We start from the raw sequence: 21363 nt of genomic DNA on the forward strand, positions 1-21363 counted from the left end.
CATATGGCATAAGGACAAATTGTTGAAAGCTGGGGCCGTAATCTGGACTTGGTGTGACTCCCCTATTTCAATTTTGGACTGCGCTGCAGCCCCACCTCTGAAGCCGCCACTGCTCCCAACTCGAAACCAGCCCCATTGCCTTCTTTATATATATGAATAATAAAAGTGCCACCTAGATGTAAAGACTTTGGAAATATGTAAATGCAATATTTTTGTATTAGGGTATGTCTGAATATTACATGTAGGGTACGTACCAACTTATATGTGAGCCATCGAAGTGTGCAAGCAGCAACAGGTAAACACATGAGTGTCTCCATCTGCAACATACAGCCTTGGATGGAATAGGAGAAGTATGGGGGGATCGTGGACCTTTTAATGTAATATGTTTCAGGGTGGTGGCTAATAAATAGTGCAGTGAAGCTGAAGCTACTCATTTAATGGTGGGTGGCAACTATTAATATATGTGGAACTATTATTTGATGATGCCATTTAATTTAATAGTGGTGTTGTGGTATTGGTATGGTGTTGCTTTAATTTAAGATGGGGTGGTTTGGGGGCTACTAATTGAATATGGAGTCAGTCTGTTTATTAAATATGAATACTTATTAATTAATGTCAGGGCTGTTTGGAAGGAAATAGATTAATGTCAGGGCTGTTTGGAAGGAAATAGATTAATTTATAAAATGTGGTTATTATTTACACTGTACTTAATGTTGGAACTGTTTGGGTCACAATAAGTACATTCATTAAATGTGAATACTATTAAATAGATAATGTAATGTTGGCTTTTTTTTGCAGGATGGTAGGCTTAGTTATTAAATATGGGTGCTATTGAATAAATGTTAGGGATAGTCGGTGGGAGTGAACCCCAGAATGTTAATTAATTTCTGGGCTTTCCATATTTCATGTCCATATCCCTTTTATTTAAAAGTGCTCCAACGTTCCATCAAGCCGCAATTAACTTCAGGATACTAACTGCAGCATGTAATAGTGAAAGCTGCAAGAACAGGCAGAAGAGAGCAGGACAGTCTGCCAACTATATTGATTCAGGTGGGGCAGTTCTGATTGAAAGAGGACAGTGGGGAGGTATGTCCAGATTCATACTTCTCTGATCATGAAGACATAACTGCATACAGCTAACAGTAGGAAACATAGGGCCTGATTCAGAGCCGTTCGCTATTTGTGGTCGTTCGTTCAAAAACAAGGGGTGGCTATTCAAATGATCCGTTCGCAAATTGCAGTCTGTTCCCACCTCTAAGTCTGAACGAGCGAGCAAAACATACGCTCGTTTTTTTGTTAAAAACGCCCCCTGGCCGCACGCACCATACGTCATGTCCGCTATTTATTAGATTAATCGAGTACATCGTACAGCGTATGAACTGCTCGCTATTCTTGTGGTTGGTGTTTTCAACCGCTATTTTGCGAGCAGTTCTGAGTTAAAAAAAACCAAGTGACGTGGTCAATGACGCTGCTGTATTAAATATGCACTCCCTTAAAACGCCCGTTTTGACCTTTAAGCACGCCTGCGTTCGGATCTCCACTCCCCGTTTTCAAGCACCTTCCCCTGTTACCACCCACATACGCCTCATTCTGTCACTCAAAATAGCAGGCCCTCGCTATATTGCGTACCAATGATTTTCGGCCGCACTGACTGGTTCGCGCATGCGTACTAAAAACCGTACGCATGCGCAGATGTGCGAACATCGCTCGGAACGAGCGTACTGCCGCTAGCGAGTGGCTCTGAATGAGGGCCATAGCCTTGTTTATTTAGCGTCCTAGCTCTGCATTAAATGATGTACCCGATGGTTTGCATACTACTCCAATGTTGGAAGGTCAGTGCATGCGCAGGATCTGTACTGCACATACATCGCACTTCTACTGTGAGATCTATTGCAGTTTCCCCAGCCGCAGCCTGATTGACAGGCTGTGGCAGTGTGGGTGGTGGAGAGTGAGCAGGGCGGGCCTGCGTTCGCCCCTGTTTTCTGGGAGTTCCAAGGCCAGGGTCTGTGTCTTCTGATGTATATTTCCTGGTCTTGGCTAAGGATGTGAGATGGCCATCTTAGTAACCTGAGGGTAACTCAAATGGCAGATGGTCTTGCAAGTGATCCTAGGTCTGCGTCCTCAGGTGCAGCTGTGGATCACACAAGCATGCAGGAGCCACGAGGCGTCTATTTACACCAGACAACTCCTGCGGCATAATAATATGTTAACATCGCTGCTGTGTCCTTGGACGCAGCAGCAATGCCAACAGCGTACAAATCAGAATCAGGCCCTATATGTTCTGCTGTCTGATCCTCAACTCTTATCTCCAACATGTGTCAAACATAACATTACTACTATGAAAAACAATTCACTTGTGTAATGCTACTGATGTTGTTTAGAATTTTAGTTAATACTTCTTAGGTATATTTTTAATCCAGAACAGGTATTGAAATGACATGATGCATAAATTCAACATACGCAATTGTGGCTGTTCATTTGTGAGTTTCCTTGGTGATAATTCCAAGAGAAAAACAACTTTATTATTGCTTATTCTAGCAGCAAACGGATTGGCTCTATAAGCACCCTCTACAAGTACTTGGTAAGTGTATATTGAACAGTTAAAAGGACGGAAAAATGTCAACATTACTTGAGTTCAAGATTAGAAGCACATGAAAATATGTTCATTGTTCTGAAACGTTTTACAAGATTATTGAATGAACTGTTCTATAAATTCTAATTCCAAAATCTTCCTCTCAGCCAGTGTAGTTTTTACACTTCTGCAAACACTGATGTGTTAAGTCTATCCCCCCACTGTGTTAGTGTCTGTGTATGCAGCCATGGGCTCGTATTCAATTAGACAAAAAAAGCCGAGATCCGCAAAAAAGTATTGCCGATTGCGTCTTTTCGCCTGTTGGAAACTTATCTCCATATTCAATTCTACCCGCTTTTCGCATACGCAGAAAGTCAATGCAATGTAATAGGCGAGAAAGATTTGCCTCTGAGTAGCAGGATAAAAGAAGTGCAAAACTATTATTTTGGGGTACAAAAGTGAGGAAATCACTCAGAACACTTGGGACAGCCCCCAAATGGACAACTGCGTAAAAAAAATCAGTAAAAAACTTAAGAACACCCCAAAAAAGTACTTTCATTTTGGAGGCAAAAAAGCACAAAGTGGGGGAACAACTTCAAAAACTTGCAAAATAAGGTTCTGGGGGTGCCCTAAGAAGGGGTCAAGTGTTTTTGGGATTGCAGGTGCTTTTATGAGGGAGAAATTTCACTTTTAATAATACTTCACTTTAGAGAAATTAAAAGATGCTTGCAACCATTTTCAAGTATCCCAAATTTGCCAGGACTACTTATTTGCTCCAAAAAAATATGAGATATGGTAAGAACTTACCCTTGTTATCTCTATTTCTACGAAGTCCATAGGGTTCCACAGGATACCTTGGGGTATAGGTGTGACGTCAGTCGCAGGGCACCAAAGAGTTAAGCTTTCAGCCTCCCAGGATGCACTGGGTCCCCCTCCTATACCCCGCCCCCGAGCCAAGGCACCTCAGTTAGTTACCAAGCCATAGGCCGGAGGAGGAGAAGGAAGAGAGAGAACAAAGATCTGGACACATACAAGAATCACATTCTCACCAGAGGGAGACGGAAAACCGGTGACCAGAGCAAAGCCCATCTGCAGCACAGGTGCGACAGGGCGGGAGTCCTGTGGAACCCTATGGACTTCGTAGAAATAGAGATAACAAGGGTAAGTTCTTACCATATCTCATATTTTCTACTTCAGGGCCCATAGGGTATCCACAGGATACCTTGGGGATGTCCCAAAGCAGTATCCTTTAAGGGTGGGGACGCTCCTGTGCTGAAAGGAGAATCCGCCGCCCGAAGGAAGCATCCTGAGAGGCGAAGGTGTCAAACCTGTAATACCTCACGAAGGTATGGACAGAGGACCACGTAGCAGCCTTGCAGATCTGGACTGCAGAGGCACCACGTCGAGCTGCCCACGAAGGACCCACAGACCTAGTGGAATGAGCCTTCACAGAAGAAGGAACCGGCAGGCCTTCATGAAGATAAGCTTCAGAAATAGCCATACGGATCCAGGCTGCCAAAGTTTGCTTTGAAGCAGGCCAACCCTTTTTAAGGAAGCCATAGAGGACAAACAAAGCGTCCGACTTCCTAAACGAAGAAGTGCGGTCAACATAAGTCCTTAAGGCCCGCACAACATCCAAAGAGGCCTCACCCACGGAAAGACCCGGTGAGTTAAAGGCCGGAACAACGATTTCCTCGTTAACATGAAACTGGGAAACAACTTTGGGAAGAAACTCGGGCCGAGTGCGGAGCACTGCCCTGTTCCCATGAAAAACCAAGAAAGGGGGTCTACAAGAAAGAGCCCCTAACTCAGAAACACGTCTGGCCGAAGCAATAGCCAGAAGGAAAACAGTCTTAGCTGTTAGCCATTTAAGATCCACTGAGCCCAGTGGTTCAAACGGCGGTCCTTGGAGAGCCCTCAGGACCACAGCCAAATCCCAAGGCGCCACAGGTGGAACAAAGGGCGGCTGAATGCGGACAACACCTTGCATAAAGGTGCGCACATCCGGGATTGTAGCAATCCTACGGTGAAACCAGACAGACAGGGCCGAAACCTGTACCTTCAAAGAAGCAAGGCGAAGCCCATGATCTAGTCCCGCTTGCAGGAAGGCGAGAATCCGAGACAGACGAAACTCCCGCGGTGCATAACCTCTCGGTCGACACCACTGAAAGAACGTATGCCACATGCGATGGTATATCCTCGCGGAAGACGGTTTCCGAGCTCGCAACATGGTACGCACCAGAGCTGGAAAACCCCCGGGACCTCAGCATGGCCGTCTCAACAGCCACGCCGTCAAAGACAGCCGAGTCAGGTCCGGGTGATGACAAGGACCCTGAGACAAGAGGTCCGGTCGAAGCGGCAACCGCAGAGGACTGTCCACGGACAGACCCTGAAGGTCTGAGAACCAGTGCCGTCTGGGCCACGAAGGAGCTATCAACAGGAGCGTCCCTCCTTCCTGTTTGAATTTCCGGATTACCCGTGGAAGAAGGGAGACCGGAGGGAACAGGTATGCGAACCGAAACGTCCACCGGACGGACAGAGCATCCACCAGAGACGCCCCTTCGTCTCTTGTGCGAGACCCGTATACCGGCAACTTGTTGTTGTGCCGGGACGCCATGAGGTTGATCTCTGGAAGACCCCATCTGTCCACCAGTAGTTGAAAAATGTCCGGGTGCAGGGACCATTCCCCCGGATGAAGGTCCTGGCGACTTAGAAAGTCCGCCTCCCAATTGAGCACTCCCGGGATGAAGACCACTGATATGGCCGGAAGATTGCGCTCCGCCCAAACCAGGATCCGAGACACCTCTACGAGAGCCGCCCGGCTTCGGGTTCCTCCTTGCCTGTTTATGTAGGCCACGGTGGTAGCGTTGTCTGACTGGACCTGTACCGGGTGACCCTGGAGAAACTGATGTGCCTGCTGGAGAGCATTGAAGACCGCACGGAGTTCCAAGATATTGATTGGAAGCTCCGCTTCTGTCGGAGTCCACCTGCCCCGGAACAGATGTGGACCCGAAACTGCTCCCCAGCCCCGAAGACTGGCGTCCATAGTCAACAGGACCCAATTTGGAATCCAGAACGGACGTCCCTCGCTGAGGTGGGTCGTCTGTAACCACCAAGCAAGGGACAGGCGAACCTCCGGGGTGAACACAATCGTCTGGGACTTCAGAGACTGAGGCAGCCCGTTCCACTTTGACAGGATTAGGTGCTGCAGAGGTCTGGAGTGACACTGGGCATATTCCACCATGTCGAACACCGACACCATGGAGCCCAGTAACCTCTTCGCTGAGTGTAGAGACACCTGGCGGCTGTGCAGACAACTGCGCACCCTTGACTGCAAAGCAGAGATCTTTTCCTCTGTCATGAAGATCTTTTGCTGTCCCGAGTCCAATAAGGCTCCAAGATGCAGAATCCTCCGAGACGGGATTAGAGTGGACTTCTGCCAGTTGATTAGCCAGCCGTGCCGTTGCAGCAGGGCAATGGTCAGGTCTAAGTGGCGTAACAGGAGCTCTGGAGATCCCGCCACTAATAACAGGTCGTCCAAGTACGGCAACATGCGGACTCCCTGCAGCCGCAGAGAAGCCGCCATGACCGCCATCACCTTGATGAAGACACGTGGTGCTGTCGCCAGGCCAAAAGGTAACGCCCGAAACTGGAAGTGGTCGCTGCGGATTGCAAACCTGAGGAACTGTTGATGGCGCAAAAGAATAGGGACATGCAGGTAAGCGTCCTGTATGTCCAATGACACCATGTAGTCCCCCGGTTCCAGCGCCAGAATGATGGACCGTAGGGTCTCCATCCGAAACTTCGGTACCCGCAAAGACTTGTTGAGTTCTTTGAGGTTGAGAATCGGATGATACGACCCATTGGGTTTCTGTACCAAAAAAAGATTTGAATAGAAACCCTGGCCCCTCTGGGAGAATGGAACAGGCACTATAACTCCAGCCTGGAGCATAGTGTGCAATACCTTCCGCATTTCCGTAGCCTTGTTCCGGTCTGATGGTAGACCCGTGGTGAAGAATCGAGCCGGGGGTCTGTGCCGGAAGGAGAGGGCGTACCCGTGGGAGACCACCTCCAGAACCCAAGTGTCTGTCGTAGTGACCGACCAACACTGGGCGAACTGCAGCAGGCGGCCTCCCAGCCTGGGATCCCCCAAAGGGAGGCCCGGACCGTCAGGCCGCAGGCTTGTCATCTGGCTTGGGGGCCGGACGTCTGGTACTCCATGCCTGCTTCCGGGGCTTGACCGATTTCCTAGGGCCAGCCTGACGAGGAAACGACTGTGGTTTGGGCCTGCCCTGGGCCCTAGATGACCGAAAGGATGATGGTCCAGAACCAGAAGGATCCGCGGCCGACTGGAGACAAGCCGATTTGGCTGCCGCCAGTGTGGCCACAATCTTATCCAGATCCGGACCGAAGAGAACTTCTCCAGTAAACGGCAAGGCTTCCAGACCCTTCTTGGAATCTGCGTCCGCCTTCCAGGATCGCAGCCACAAGGTGCGACGAGCAGCTACCGCTGCTGAAGAAATTCTAGACACCAGAGTACTAATGTCTAGAGCCGCCTCGTTGATGTAAGTGGCCGAATCACGGAGATTGCCAATCAACTCCGCCTGTTCGGCTGGGCAGTCGGAATCAAAAGAAGCCTCTAATGAATCCGCCCAGCGCTCCATCGCTCTGGCAACCCAGCAAATGGCCATAGCCGGCCGTGCTGCCCCCCCCGCAAGGGAATAAGCGGACTTCAGGCAGATTTCCACCTTGCGGTCCGTAGCATCCTTAAGGGAGGAAATGGATGGCATCGGCAATGTGGCACTACGGACAAGACGGGTCACGTGAGAATCCACCTGTGGAGGGGATTCCCACTTAGCAAAATAATTATCCGCGAACGGATAAGCCACCGCCAGGCGTCTCTGCGGCTGGTATCTTTTGCCAGGCTGTTTCCACGCCTCCTCTAAATGGTCCACCAACTGACCCGAAAGAGGAAAGACTGTGGCATCGCCCTTCACATCTTTGAAAAAGGCATATTTAGACTTAGCCGCTGGGGGAACTTCGTCCTCAATCACCAAGGCTGTGCGGACCGCCCGAATAAGTCCAGGAATATATACTTTGGACTAAGCATCAGCGTCCTTAGTATGGAGAGGTTCCTGATCGTAAGGATCCAGAATCTCCCCATCATCAGACGTCCCTTCGTCATCCTCATAAGGAGCGGACAGAGACGCCACCGGCCGTTTATGAGGCCGCATCACAGACTCCCCTTGCAATACATCAGACAAGTGCTGTACAGAACTCGTCAGGGAGTTAACCCACGCTGGCTCCTGAGAAACCGGGAGCGGGGAAATAGGGAGACTGTGGGGTACCACCAATTGTAGTGGGAAACCCTGCATGGGTGACGACACCACAGACTGCTGGGACAAACCCATCGGAGTAAACGCGGGCTGCGGGGCTAACTGGCCCACTAAAGCTGTTAGCGCCTGAGCGAAACAAGCCCAGGGCGGCTCCTGTACCAGTGCTGTAACCGTAAGAGGCCGCACCATGGACAAACACTGCCGGCAAAGGCCCTCCGCGCTACCCTCCCCCTCCGCTAACGGTACTTTACACGTGGTACACTGTAGCCGGAGGGGAAAATCACTTTCAGACATGATGGCACCGCGTATGTGACCCCTCTCACCAATTATATATTAAATAGGCGAGAGACCACCCTGCAGCACCGCACGGGCTTAGCAGAAAGAACAGGGACAGTAATAAAGCTGACAGTTTAGAGAAGAAAAGTTACAGGCAGCGCTAGCACAGTCACATACAATGCAAAGAAAATCAATTCCTGCACTAACAGCGCTGATCACTCAACTACACAGACACAGGGCCTGGTAGGACACAGCGCTGCATACACAGACCTGACCACAGCGGAGGAGAGGTATGCGGGGGGACCCAGACCACGATGCTTCCGTCCAGTGCTTCCAGCAGCGTTCACCATGCGTTGGAGAAGATGGCCGCCGAGGAGCAGAGAGGAGGCTGGCTTGGGGGAGGAGCGCTGACACAGGGCCAGTCAGCACAGTGCAGAGAGGGCTGTGTGCAGCGGGGGAGGCGCCGGCTGTGAGACAGGGAAGGCGCGCTCCCCTGGCATGCATTTAACCCCTGGGACGCCGCAGCGCTACCGCTCTGCTGCGGTCTGCTGTCCCAGGGGGTAGTGGAAGCGCAGGTTGGTCGCCTGGCTCCACGCTGCAGCCAGTCCCCAGGGAGCCCCCTGCCTGAGGACTTAGGACCATGTGATCAGCGGGGACCCACCGAGGGACCCCGCTGCTTACCTCTGTCCCCCTTGAATCCGGCCATGATCCGGAACATCTGGGGTCACCGCTAGCTGTGACCCCAGATGCACACCAGCATCCCCGGATCAGTACCGGCGTTCTGGTACCGGCGGGGTGTAGGGAAGACAGCATGGACGTCAGGACTGACTGTCCATGCTGTTCATCCAGATGTGCAGCCACAGCTGCATGAAGAAAAAGCTTCAGGGGCTCTTCTAGCCCCCACTCCAACAGGTGCACCCGACTCCGGCCGGGCACCAAACTAAACTGAGGTGCCTTGGCTCGGGGGCGGGGTATAGGCGGGGGACCCAGTGCATCCTGGGAGGCTGAAAGCTTAACTCTTTGGTGCCCTGCGACTGACGTCACACCTATACCCCAAGGTATCCTGTGGATACCCTATGGACCCTGAAGTAGAAATACTGCTTTATGCCATTCTACACCAGGGTGTGTGTGTTAATGAGCACTAGCAATATGTGTGTGTGTTAATGAGCACTAGCAATGTGTAGGTGGGTTAATAACTGCTCACAGGGTGAGTGTTTGGGGGTGGTTACTGAGTGCTGGCAATGTGTGTGTGTTCTGTTAATGAATGCTGGCAGTGTGAGCAGTGGCGTAACTAGGGTATTTGGAGCCCAGGGCAAATTTGAAAAGGGAGCCCCCCCCAACATCCCGATATGTGGCGTGGTCACTTAAAAATGGGGCGTATAAACATGACACACCCCTTTATTTTCAGGCTGAACATTCCTATCCATATGCACCTTAACCCCAGTAGTACCCCTTATACAGTACCCCCAGTATGCAGTTGTGGTCCCTCTTATGCAGGCCCATAGTAGTGCCCCTTATACAGTATCCCCAGTAGTGGTCCCCCTTATACAGCCCCCAATTAGTTCCCCTTACTCAGTGCCCCCAGTAGTGGTCCCCCCAAATGCAGTGCCCTATGTAGTGTTCCCCCTTATGCAGTGCCCCCAGTAGCAGTCCCCACAATGCAGTGCACCCAGTAGTGGTATCCCCTTATGCAGTGCCCTTTATATAGTGCCTCCAGTAGTAGTCCCCCCCCTATGCAGTGCCCTTTATATAGTGCCCCCAGCAGTAGTCCCCCCCCATGCAGGTTTCCCAGTAGTAGTCCCCTTATGCAGGCACCCAGTAGTGATCCCCCCTATCTAGTGCCCCCTGTAGTGGTCCCCGCAGTGCCCCTAGCAGTAAGCCCCTTATATAGTGCCCCCAGCAGTATCCCCCCCTCCCATGCAGTGCCCCCTGTAGTGGTCCCCCTGATGCAGGCACCCAGTAGTGACCCCCCCTATCCAGTGGTCCCTGTAGTGGTCCTTCCTGTTATTGCCCCCAGTTGTGGTCCCCCCAGTGCATTGCCCCTAGTAGTAGGCCCCTTTTATAATGCCCCCAGTAGTAGTTCCCCCCCAAGTAGTGGTCCCCAGTTGAGGTTCCCCCTCCCGATTAAGTGCCCCCAGTAATAGCCCCCCCCAGAAGATGTCCTCCTAATGATGGTGCCCCCAGTAATAGCCCCCCCCAGTAGAGGTCCTCCTAATAATGGTGCCCCAGTAATAGACCCCCCAGTAGAGGTCCTCCTAATAATGGTGCCCCCAGTAATAGCCCCCCCCAGTAGAGGTCCTCCTAATAATGGTGCCCCCAGTAATAGCCCCCCCCAGTAGAGGTCCTCCCAATAATGGTGCCCCCAGTAATAGCCCCCCCCCCAGTAGAGGTCCTCCTAATAATGGTGCCCCCAGTAGTAGCCACCCCCCCAGTTGTTCCCCCACCCCAGTAGAGGTCCCCCCAGTGGTAGCCACCCCCGTTGTGCCCCCAGTAGTGCTGACATACTTACCTGAATCCACGGTGCTGCTGCTCCTCCAGTCCGTGACGCTGCTCCCGCCGCCGCCTGCCAGTCCTCCTGGGCTGGCGCGCTCAGCATAATGGGACAGACGTCATGACGTCTGTTCCATTACCCACTGCAGGAGCCGGACGGAAGTCCGGCTCTTGCAGTGGGTGCTGCAGCAGTCAATGAGAGTCTATCTGACTCTCATTGGCTGCTGTTTAACACACGCATCGCGGCCAGCGCTGGCGGCGATGCGTGTGTTATGCACAGCCTGAGCCCACCTCCTGGCGCTATTGGGCAAGCGCTCAGGGGGAGGGAACGGGCTCAGGTGTGCAGCACAGGACCGGCGCTGGTAGTCTAGCGCCGGTCCTGTGTAAATGTGTAGCGCTGACCGCACTCATTGCCATCGGCGCTACAATGGTGGCTAACTAGGGCGGGCCGGACCGTGGCCGGCGGTGCCCCCCCGCTCCGCCGGTCACACGGCGCACAGGGCACGCACCCTGCCCGACCCCCCTAGTTACGCCACTGAGTGTGAGCATGTGGGCTAATGAGTGCTGGCAATGTGCATCTATGTGGGGTAATGAGTCCTGGCAGGGTCTTTGTATGTGGGAGGTTAATGAGTTCTGACAGGGAATGTGTATATGTATCTCTATGTGTGTATGTATGTGTGTGTGTTAATGAGCACAGGCAATGTGTGTGTAGGTTAGTGAGAACTAGCAATATGTGTGTGGGTTAAAAACTACTCAACAGGATGAGTGAGCGTGGGCTAATGAGTGTTGGCAATATGTTCATGGGTTAATGAGTTTCTGGAAATGTGTGGGGAAGGTTAATGAGTGCTGACAATGTGTGTGTTGGTGTTAATTAGTGCTGGGAGGGTGAGTGTGTGTGGCGTAATGAGTGCTGGCATGTCACTGTGGAATTAAGGAGTGCTGGCAGGGTGTGTGTGTGTGTGTATGTTAGTGAGTGCTGACAGAGATATTGTGTGTGTACGTGTGGGGGGCTTAATGAGTGCTGGCAGGGTGTGTGTGTTAGTGAGCACTGGCAATGTGTGTGTGGGTTAATGAGCACTAGCAATGTGTGTGGGTTAATGAACACTAAAAATGTGTGTAGTGGGTTAATGACTGCTCACAGGGTGAGTGTGTGTGGTTTAATGAGTGCTGGCAATGTGTGTATGTGGGCTAATGAGTGCTGGCAGTGTGTGTCAGTGTGGGTTAATGCGTGCTGGCAGGGTGTGTGTATATGGAGAGGGTTTAATGAGTTCTGGCAGGGAATATGTATATATGTTTACTGTACGTGGGTATGTATGTGTGTGTTAATGAGCACTGCCAATGTGTGTGTGTGGGTTAATGAGAGCTAGCAGTGTGTGTGTGGGTTAAAGACTGCTCACAGGATGAGTGTGTGTGGTTTAATAAATGGTGGCGATGTGTATGTGTTGATGAGTGTGTGTAGGCTAGTGAGTATTGGAAATGTGTGCGTGGGCTAAGTGCTGCCAATATATGGGGGTGGTTAATGTGTACTGGCATGTGACTGTGTGTAGGAGGATAAACAGTGTAGGCGGGGTGAGTGTGTGTAGGTTAATAAGTGCTGGCATGGTGAGTTTATGTATGTGGGGAGGTTAATGGGTGCTGACATATATTGGGGCACAGATGTATGGCATATAAAGAATTTGGGGCATATATATTGAGGGCATTGTGTGGCATATTTATGAATTGGAGCAACAGCTATGTGGCACACTATACATTTTGTCACAGCTGTGTGGTATATTATGTATTGGAGGCACATGTGGGGGGCATTTTATGTATTGGATGCTGTTTGGCATATAATAAATTTGTGGTTAATTTGTGGAACAGATGGCATATTATGATTTCGGCAATGTTATGAGGTACATTATGATTTTGGGGCACTGCTGTGTGGCATATTAGTTGGGGCATTTCTACATTTTATATTATGACTTTGGGGACTGCTGTCTGGCATATTATAAATTGGGGAAACTGGTGCATGGCATATTATGAATTGGAGGGAGGAAGAGCAGTGGGCAAAATGTTGCCTTGGGATACCCAGAATTCAGGAGTGTGACATTTATAGCAAATTCTCAGGTTACCAGGTCAATTGTCAGAGTCTCTAGCTTTTAATTTGCTCCATCACACTCTTAAGCTGGGTACACATTAAACAATTTACTAACGATGCAATATCGTTAATGATTTCTCCTGAACACCCCGGAACTTCTGGACAAACAATAGCATACACACAGTGCAATATTACTAATGACCAAATGATATATCGTTAGTCACTAATGATTTACAGATCGTTAACGATATATCGTTTCCTGGGCCTGATTCAGACCCGCTCGCGAGTGCTGAGCGCTCACAAGCGGGTCGATGTTGGGCCAGTGTGCATGCGCATGATGGATCTGGCTCCGTCGTGCGCATGCACGAGACCCGGATAGCGACGGGCAAGCCGTTGCTATGGGTCTCGCTACAAAGGGGGAGTGCTGTTGATGGTGAGTGACAGCACGCCCCCCTTGGTGGGTGTGCCGGGGGCGTGGCTGGCCAGTCGGAGGCGTTCCCATGGGAACGCCTACCATCTGGGGCTGGCTGGGGCTGGCCCTACTGACATCACTAGTGATGTCAGTGGGAGTGCTATTGGCTCTGATAGAGCCAATAGCACTCCAGGGCTTGCGGCAGATGAGACCCTACCACAAGGGTCTCGTCGCAGGCCCGATGGTCGTGATGGTCTTGACCATCGTGACCATCTTTTTGACCGCTCGCTATAGTTGTGGGTGGTCACCCACAGCTATGCGAGCGGCCAGGAGGCCACTCTAAAAAAAGAGAGGGAGGGCACTGATTCAGAGCAAGCGCTCTGAATGAGCATCTGGCTCTGAATCAGGCCCACTGTTCCAAACAGTTGACGACCATCTTAAAGATTTCTGATCAAATTTAAATAATGGACTGTACTATGACACCGATGCATGCACAGATCAGTGAGATCCGTGCATGCATCTGTGTAAAAACTTTTAAGGTGTAAAATAAAAAAATAAAAAATGACGTGGTCCCCCCCTAAAAGCATACCCAGAACTATTCAGAGCCAATCCTGGTTGTGAAAATACAGGGGTCAAAAGACGTAGAGGTCCCCTGTATTTAGCACAACCAGCACTGGGCTCAGCGAGCCAGTCCTGGTTTTGGAAAATACAGTGGACAAAATGAGTAGGGGTCCCCTATATTTTCCAGAACCAGCACTGGACTCTATCTAGCAGGGGTGTAATGCCATAGCCAGGGGAACTCTTTCACCGGGTCCCTCGGCCAAAGCATTATGCCTGACCTCTAGTCAGCCCAGGTCAGGGATCCCTGGGGAGGTGGGGATCCCCCAATAAAGGGTTCCTCCTCTTTAGAGCACCCCAGGCCTGTGGGTGCCAAGTTGATTGTGTATAGTGTTGCGTAAAAACAGATATAAAAATATTGTCTTTTGCTGGAGAACTACAGGTCCCAGCAAGCCTCCACCGCATACTGGTACTTGGAGAACCACAAGTGCCAGGATTGCCCTGGGCTATCAGCCAAGGCCTGGGGTGCCCTGGAGAGGGAGACCACTGTTTTGGGGGGTTCTCCACTTCTCCAGGGATCCCCAGCCTAGGCTGACTAGTGGTCAGGCGCAATGTTTTAGCCCCGGTGAAAGTGTTCCCCTGACTGTGGCATTACACCCCCGCTAGAAAGAGTCCGGTGCTAGTTATGGAAAATACAGGGACCCCTACTAAATACAGGGGACCCCTAAGTCTTTTGTCCACTGTATTTTTACAACCAGAACTGGCTCTGAAAAGTCTGGGGCTGGTTGGGATTTTATGGGGGGACACCACTTTTTTTTTTTTTTACTTGAGAAGCATTGTTTTTAACACAGTGGCATGCACGAATCTTGCTGATCTGTGCGGGCATCTGTGTCAAGGGAAATGCCTCTCAAGTGACGTCCGCATCGTTCAGGTCAGAATGACATATCGTTCAACGTTCAAATGATATGCAGCGAATCGCTAACGACATTGATAGATCTTCCTGCATGTAAAAAAGATCTGAAGATACGACCAATGTCCATCGGGAGAGAGCATGGTGATCGTGATCAAGTGTACACACTGGACGATATGAACGATTTGTCATTCTGATGCTTCTGAATTGGTCAGATTGCTCATGATATCGTCTAGTGTGTAGGGGCCTTTAAGGTTGAATTTCGATATCTTGTGGAGACTGCTAGCCATCCGTTAACTTAGCATTTCCCTTATTTAGCATTATAATTAGCTTTTTCAAGTAAATTATGTATTATGTTTGATGAATGTGATTAAAGAAAATTTTGGTAGGTGGGAGACTCTGTATTTCCTTCTTTGATCGGTTTAATTCGACTCTGTGGCAAGGTCATTGGCAGGGAAAGACGGAAACAGTAAGACGTATCTTGCAGTCTCACAAAGACAATAATAGGTGGTGCTTATCACACAGGACAACACTCCTATTTAATTAGTATAAGAATCACATAACAATAAAATGAATATAAATTCCTCTGAATACATGCACATAGAACATGTATTCGAACTTCACATACAGTATATAAATGTATTAGTTATAATAATTTAAAACAATAAGAGATATTGATCACTGGCAAACACATGGAGAGTGTTAACAGATTACTTGGAATTGTGGGCCTGATTCAGAGCCGCTCGTAAGCGGCTGCTCGTTCGCTCCGAGCGATGTTCGCACATCTGCGCATACGTATGGGTTGTAATGCGCATGCGCCAACCAGTCAGTGCGGTTGGCGCAGTCAGTGCGGTTGGCGCAGTCAGTGCGGTTTTGCAAACACAAACGTGTGTTTGCAAAATTGCGTGTGCCTGCTAATTTGAGTGATAGGATGAGGCGTTAGTGGGTGGTAACAGGGGAAGGTGCTTGAAAACGGGGAGTGGAGATCCGAACGCAGGCGTGCCAAATGGTCAAAACGGGCGTTTTAAGGGTGTGCATAATTAACAAAGCAGCGTCATCGACCACGTCACTTGGTTGTTTCTTAGCCTGAACTGTTCGCATGTTTGCGGTAGGAAAATCCAACCACAAGCACTGCGAGCAGTTCAGACGCCTTTCGATGTACTCGATTAATCAAATAAATAGCGGAGATGACATAGGATGCGAGCGGCCAGGGGGCGTCTTTACAAAATAGCGAGCGCATGTTTCGTTCGCTCGCTCAGACATAGAGATGTCAACAGACCGCAAAGAGCGAGTGCTCAATTTAAATAGCCGGACCCTTTTTCTGAACTAGCGAGCGCAAATAGCGTCCGGCTCTGAATCAGGCCCTGTATCCACTAAGTTCAGTCAGTGCTTGTTGAAGAATAAATTTGCAACATGGAAAGTATACAATATTGAAATTATTGTAATGTTGTAGCAGGTAGGAAGGTAATGTTCAAAGAACTGTTGGGAGTGCAATTGCTCCACTATACTCACAGTCCTTAGGCAGCTGGCGTGTCAATCGCTCAGCCTGCTGTAGGTTCGTTTTCCGTTAACTTAATTCTCCAATCCTCTGGTCAGCAATAACAGGGACAAGTTCCCACCACTGTCACTCCCATTACGGTTATTCCCCTAGAGCCCTAGCGTTGGCATAGCTGGCAGCTCCGATGATTGTTTGGAGGTTTCAGTGATCAGTGTAATACCGATGAGGTGAGCAAACTTCTGGACATGACTTATTATAATATAATAATTATTTAACTTACACCTGTTCATAATTAGCATTGGTGCTATTTATTCCAGATCTCTGACTGATCACTGAACATTACCGCATTTTGAGAAACTGCTCGGTGTGGAGAAACACGTTAAGGAGACAGAATCACTGGCACTACATGTTAGGAGATTAGTGTGCTCTGTTGAAAACAGCAGAGAAATGTTTTGTAGCAGGTTGAGTGTTTTGCTTGCAGTTAAAGGAGACATTGGACCTCATTCAGACCTGACCGCAAGCGCCTATGTGCTCGCAAGCGGGTCGATGGTGAGGCCTTGTGTACGCGCAGCGGCCGCAGTGCACGTGCGCAAGCCCTGGAGTGAGTGACAAATTCACTCGCTCCGGGGCTCGCAAAAAAAGGGGCGGCTGTCGATGTTGATCGACAGCTCGCCTCATTTTGTAGGCGGGGAGGGGGGGTGGCTGGACAAATGGAGGCATTCCTAAAGGAACGCCTGCCATTTGTAGGTGGCCCTACTGACATCAGCAGTGATGTCAGTAGGTAGCTTCCTGCTCTGTTAGAGCAGGAAGCTACCTGGGGCTTGCGGGAGATGAGACCCGACCCCAATGGACTCATCGCAAGCCCCAATGGTTGCGATGGTCTCAACCATCGTGACCATCATCTGGTCGCTCGCTAAAGCTGTGGGTGGTCACCCACAGCTTAACGAGCGGCCAGGAGGCTGGATTTTAAAGAAGAAGCGGCCGCCCTCATTTAGAGCGAGCGCTATCATTTTGCGAGCGACTCTGAATGAGGTCCATTGTGTCATTGTGTCTGGAAGTTTGCTCACCTCATCGGTATTACACTGATCACTGAAACCTCCAATCAATCATCGGAGCTGCCGACTATACCAATGCTGGGGCTCTAGGGGGAATAACCGTAATGGGAGTGACAGTGGTGGGAGCTTGTCCCTGTTATTGCTGACCAGAGGACTGCCTATTGCTGACTGGAGGATTGGAGAATTAACTTACCGGAGAATGAACCTACTGCAGGCTGAGCGATTCACATGCCAGCCATGTAAGGACTGTGAGTATAGTGGAGCAACTGCACTCCCAACAGTTCTTTGAACATTACCTTCATACCTGCTACAACATTGCAATAATTTCAATATTGGATACTTTCCATGTTACAAATTTATTCTTCAACAAGCAGTGACTGAACTTAGTGGATACAGGGCCTAATTCAGACCCGCTCGCGAGCGCTGAGCACTCGCAAGCGGGTCGATGTTGCCCAAGTGCGCATGAGCACGAGTGATTGACAGCACGCCCCCCTTGGTGGGAAATGGGGGCGTGGCTGCCCAGACGGAGGCGTTCCCATGGGAACACCTACCGTCTGGGGCTGGCCCCACTGACATCACTAGTGATGTCAGTGGGAGTGATTTTGGCTCTGATAGAGCCAAAAGCACTCCAGGGCTTGCGGCAGCGAGACCCTACCACAGGGTCTCGTCGCAAGCCCGATGGACCCGATGGACCATCATTTTGGCCGCTCACTATAGCTGTGGGTGGTCACCCACAGCTATGCGAGCGGCCAGGAGGCCACTCCAAAAAGGAGAAGGGACGGCTCTGATTCAGAGCGAGCGCTCTGTCAGAGCGTCCGGCTCTAAATCAGGGCACAATTCCAAGTAATCTGTTAACACTCTTCATGTGTTTGCCAGTGATCAATATCTCTTATTGTTTTAAATCATTATAGCTAATACATTTATATACTGTATGTGAAGTTCGAATACATGTTCCATGTGCATTTATTCAGAGGAATTTCTATTCATTTTACTGTTATGTGATTCTTATACTAATTAAATAGGAGATTTTTTTATCCCTTTTTGAGTGTTGTCCTGTGTGATAAGTGCCACCTATTATTGTCTTTGATGCTTTTTGTGGTGTGAGAGGATTGGCAAAAAGCTCTCTATTGGTGTGCAGCCATAATCACCTGTGACCTATATATTTAATTATTTATTTACCCCTGCTGGCACCAGGTTTTATTTGTCGTTCAATATCTTGCAGGCTATCTTTGGTGGTGGTCTGGGAATCGCTATATTTCAGAGATGCTACCAAGCAACACAACTTAGTCCCATCTTGTCCTGGCATAGGGCCCAGGGCCGCAACTAGGGGGGGGATGAGGGGTCATGTGCACCGGGCGCCATCCTCCAGCGGCATCGGCAACACACACTTCTCTGTGCCGGAGGTCTGCAGATAGAGACCTCCGGCAGTGGTGCGCGCCGGACAGTGGACAGTGAAAATCGGCGGAAAAGATCCCGCCCTCCCTCCTCTCGTCGGAAGTTAGGGTAAGAGCTCAGGGGGGGAGGAGGGGGCAGAGAGGGAGTGAGAGGGGCGGCAGTGCTGCACAGGGCGCATAGGGGATTGGGTAATAAGAAATGGGTAGATATTGAACATTCACTTGCGAAAGACCAGGAGGTGAGGATGCTGCCCTGGCTTCCTAGGATTCTGAGGTTGGCCTCTGCTTATGCATCATTTTACATTAGACATATGTGACCAAATACTGAACTGGATCTATCTCTTTACCTATTCCCCCTAACTCCACACTGGCAACACACTCAGTTTTTGATGTGTCTCTCTATATGCATTCTTAGGTGAACTCTGGCATCAATAAGTTTTATCATCTTTTAGGTGGTTTTGCACCTCTGTCATTTTCCAATTTGTGTGACAGATACTCCCTTCCTGCTGCTTAGCAGTTTATTTATGTGCAGATCCGTAGCTTCATTCAAACCCAATGCTAGTTTTGTAGAGTTTGGAGGACCGCAGCCTTCAAACTTTAGTGTATATACCACCCTTCTATACTCATGATTTACTTTTCTCCCTCTCCTGAGACAAAATCATTTGAAAATGCTTGTGAACACTATTTGGGGATCTCTTGCTCTGGCAACTGGTGAAATCCCTTCAAAAACAATCCGATAAACTATATGGGCATGTTCTAAGTGTTGCTAAATTATTAAACACCATTGACTAGAAGAAACAATCCCCCTGTTCATATTGGCTCTTACCAAACAAATATGGAACATAACCAATATGCAATGTTACCAGTTTGCTCCATGGCAAAGTTGATAACTTTCATAAAATTTGGTGTCCAAGGTAGAAGCTTCATAATAATTCTCCCCCAGGATCCACTTAACATTTACAAGGTGAACTTTGCTCTCTCAACCAGTGTCTCATCTGACATCTCCCCTTTTCTCCCTCCCCTCCTCTTCCCCATTTACTCCTTTTCCATCTGTGTTTATAAAATGTATAAAAAAAATCCAACATATTTCAGTTATCAAATACAGTATGTCCTCTGATGTCTTCTATTACAGTCTCAATATAATATTTGCCCTGTTATGTAAAAATGTTCTTGTTATCATAAATAGAGAGATAACAAAATTCTGAACAATAAGGGCATTAAAATACTGTAGTCCTAAACAGGGCTGGTTCTAGATCAAGTAGAGTCCAGGGTGAGAAGTGTCTTTGGCGCCCCCTTAAAAAAAACTCTATACTGTTTTTTGTGTGTACTAAATAAAAAGCACCTTACCTATATGATGGGTTCTCTGTAACAGAGAACCTCTGAAGATGTTGATCATCCATGGGTAAACAGTGTCTTCAGTTGGTATTTACTTTTCATGTAATGTAGGAGATCACTAGGTCCAGAAGATGCCTGTTTGTGTAGGAATATTACCAATATCATCATCATACAACAGAGGATCAAACAGATTTGTATACACTGTGTCACCTCCTGCACAGGTCCCCTTCAGCCTCCTGTCTCATGTCTCTCTAGCCTCCTGCCCCCTGTGTCACTCCAGCCTGCTGCCCCTGTGTCACTCCAGCATCCAGTCCCCTGCGTCCTGTCACACAAGCTTCTTGCCCCCTATGTCTCTTTACCCTCTTGCCCCCCTGTCTTACTCCAGTCTCCAGCCCCATGTCACTCCAGCCTCCTATCCTGTGCTACTCCAGTCTCCTGTGCCATCACTCCAGCTTCTTACCCAATTTCACTCCAGCCTCTTGTCCCGTAACACTTCAGCCTGTTGCCCCCTTTGTCACAATATCTTGTAAGGCAACAAAGCAGGGATCACTGATTTCATGCATACTTTCAGGGCAAGTTGAACACCTGTGCTGGTGAATGGAGAACACACTCTTAGGGCCTGCGGCAGTTCCTACCCTCTTGGGACGATGGGGGCTGCCATTGCTGAGAGGGAGAGGGGGACTGAGTAGACACTGCATGTTGCATGTTGTGTATGTGACTGGCAGAGCTTCCAATGGGAAGCCACCACCAGTCACAGTGTAGCCAGTGCAGTCATGGACTCAACTGGCTCACTGAGGTGGTGGATTCAGTATGACTACTGCCGGGATGCCGGCAGTTCAAATCCTGACAGCGGCATCCCGGCAGTAGTGAAAATCCTGATCGTCCCCAGGTAAGTATTTCCTAACCTATTCTACCCCCTAACCCTAATCCTACCTTGGGGTGCCTAACCTCCCCCCCAAGTGCCTAACCCTAATCCCCCCTCTAAGTGCCTAAACCTAACCCCCCCTTCCCCGCTGCCTAAACCTAAGTCCCCTGGGGGGGGTGCCTAACCCTATCCTCTCCCCGGGGGTGCCTAACCCTAAACTCCCGGGGGGGGTACCTAACACTAAGTCCTCCCCGAGAACCCTAAACCTAACCCTCCCCCCCGCTGCTCTCCGCTTCCGGCTTACCTTCGATCGGTAAGCCGGGTGTCTGGCTCCCGGCGTAGGTAAAGTGACAGTCGTAGGGATTTCGACGCCTGTAATTCAACCCCTTGCCGGGATTACACAGTCGGGAAGCCGACGGTCGGGATTCCATCCGTCGGCTTTCCGACTGCTTCCTTGCAGCCTCTAGGTAAAATCTGCCACTCCAATTAGACGTGAAAAGCGCATTTTTACAAAAGGTTTTCGCTATTGCAAAGTTTTCGCAAAAATGCGGATAGTGCTTTCCTACTGCCGAAATTTTTGCACGT

The 21363-nt window shown here is 49.7% G+C and overlaps 1 long non-coding RNA gene across 1 annotated transcript in view; it reads right to left on the minus strand.

The window, feature by feature from the left end:
- LOC148542230 (uncharacterized) overlaps positions 1 to 21363 on the minus strand; it is a 35016-nt gene that overhangs the window by 11888 nt on the left and 1765 nt on the right. Inside the window, exon 2 of the long non-coding RNA XR_015878277.1 lies at positions 19926 to 20048. This is a non-coding gene — a long non-coding RNA (uncharacterized LOC148542230). The remainder of the gene's footprint in view (positions 1 to 19925; positions 20049 to 21363) is intronic.

The sequence above is a fragment of the Taudactylus pleione genome, unplaced genomic scaffold, assembly GCF_031769625.1.
Source record: "Taudactylus pleione unplaced genomic scaffold, aTauple2 ptg000015l, whole genome shotgun sequence".
NCBI lineage: Eukaryota > Metazoa > Chordata > Amphibia > Anura > Myobatrachidae > Taudactylus > Taudactylus pleione.